Source organism: Topomyia yanbarensis, chromosome 1 (assembly GCF_030247195.1).
Source record: "Topomyia yanbarensis strain Yona2022 chromosome 1, ASM3024719v1, whole genome shotgun sequence".
NCBI classification, from domain to species: Eukaryota; Metazoa; Arthropoda; class Insecta; order Diptera; family Culicidae; genus Topomyia; species Topomyia yanbarensis.
Window position 1 is genome coordinate 118048991 of NC_080670.1, and position 2122 is coordinate 118051112.

A 2122-nucleotide genomic window follows, 5' to 3' on the forward strand; every position below is an offset into this window, starting at 1 on the left:
CATAATTTCACCAGGACTTCGGGAATTCGAGATATGTGAGAAGCGTTTCTCCCGAAGAAATAACTTTTTCGGATCTATTTGTGATATCTGCTCCAATGTATTCACTAGAAGCGGGTGCAGCAAATGTACTTACACATTAGTGAGAAGAAATAGAAATGTACCGTGAGCGGCGACAAAATCCCTCAACGCTACCCCACCAGTCACATGCGGACACATAGGCTAAGTGATCGTTTAAATGCGCGTGAGCCAAAAATTTAATCATGTTCAGTTCCGTGCACAGACAGCGATATGCTCCAAGCCCCTATTCTCACAGTCACGTCACCTAGTGACTAGAAGAAAATTTCCTTCTAGTCACTAAGTGACGTGACTGTGAAAATAGGGCCTCCTATATATTTTATATACGCGAATTTACTCTTGTTCGGCACAATGTCTAAATTTATGGAAGAATCATTGGTGGCCGTGCACTGCATAGAAAGGTGTAAATTGTACTGGTTACCAAACCGTACACATGCATATTCATACCCATCAGCGCATTTGATCATGTAATGGATATTATCAACTCTGAAAGAAATACATTTTATTGTTGTCTGTTTTTGAGGTTAGAACTTAGAACTTTTATACTATTGTGAGAATGGTCCTCAGCAACTATCCTTCCAAATCAAAGACTCGTGCTAGCAATGGCTTCGTTCGGAGGCTGCAGCTGTACAGCTGGCCGATTACGATTCCCCGGACCGAACCACTTTTCCGCCGCCACAAGTGGGAAACGAACGATTCTCATTCGATTTCCGTAGTCACAAATTACCGAACCACTGGCAGGTAGCATAATCTTCGGATTTAGCTGTGAATTGGAACAGTCAAGCCTGACTTCCCGAGCTACATCTCCAGTATTGTCGTCCCATACGACCCTGAAATCTATCCCAGATCCGTATTCGTTCGTCCAGTCCAAGCGATATTGCGTAACTCGGGGAACAGGCAAGTGCGACGATTGAGTCGTCAATTTTGTCGCTTCAATTTTGCACATACAGGCACCTAAAAATAACCAATCAATTTAATTATGTAGATTTAGGCCATACCGTAAATTTGGCTGACATACCCCGTATCAAGTCCCACACACATAGCACACCATCCTGGTAACCAGATGCGCCTGCCACTGGTCTATGAAAATACATGTGATAGGACCGCAATAGCCGTTTAGGGTGAACTGCAATAGGTGGCTATCTAGCCGGAATACTTTAAAAGTGTGGCCCTGGCTGCCAGTCATGACTGTACCGCTCGCCACTTCCAAACATGTCACCGGTGACGCTGCTGGTGAAACTCCAGGACACATCGAAGCTCCTTGTCGGATGCGTGATGTTGAGCTGGCAACGCTGTGGACGGATTGCTGAAATTAACTAATGCTTCCTGCCGAACCGGTACGTGCGTGGGCTAAAAAAGAATAAGAATTAAGGCACTTGATTACATACTCATTACAGACTGAAAATAAAATAACTTAGAATGAACAGTGTTTTAAAAGAACAAGTAAAATCTGTCCGTTCTGCGCCCTAGGTGAGCTTAAAAAATTGCTTGAAACATAGAACTTACTTCGCCCTTATGCAGACGTAAATCCCCAATCGATCTGACAACCTTGCGTATACGTTTCCAGTTTCAGAAAATCGATTCCTCCACTCAACCGTGCGACTATCACTTTGTCACCGGCGAGCTATGTGTTAGTTACCCCATTGTTGTGGGTGTTTTCGGCTTCATATATACCCTGCAATGAAACGTCCGTCAATAGTTGTAATAAAAACAAATGACTCCAAACAATTTACCTTAAAGTTACCAGTCGTTCCCTCCCAGAACTCCAACCGTCCATCTGCACACCCAATCTCTGAGATTATCAAAAAAAAAGTTCAGACACCAGATCGGCGAAGTCTGGTAACATTTCTTCCACGCTGAACCTCCTCCTCCAGGTGGCTGAGAACATTCGCTAGCGCTCATCTGCTCCCGGGGTGGGATGAAGCTGTATGATTGGACTTACTCTCCACCGATGCTATAGTATACATCATAGCCCTTGGTCGAATTATTCCACAAAAACCGAATTCGCAGATCCGCACAAATACCTTTTTTATCATTTGTAAAATGT

General features: G+C 43.9%; 1 long non-coding RNA gene across 1 annotated transcript; it reads right to left on the reverse strand.

Annotated features, from left to right (window-relative positions):
• Positions 1-560: 560 nt before the first annotated feature.
• Positions 561-1170, reverse strand: LOC131682235 (uncharacterized). Its single transcript, XR_009304051.1, has 2 exons — positions 1094-1170; positions 561-1029 (listed from the first exon to the last, which is right to left on the reverse strand). It is a non-coding gene; the product is annotated as an uncharacterized LOC131682235 (long non-coding RNA).
• Between the last annotated feature and the right edge of the window lie 952 nt (positions 1171-2122).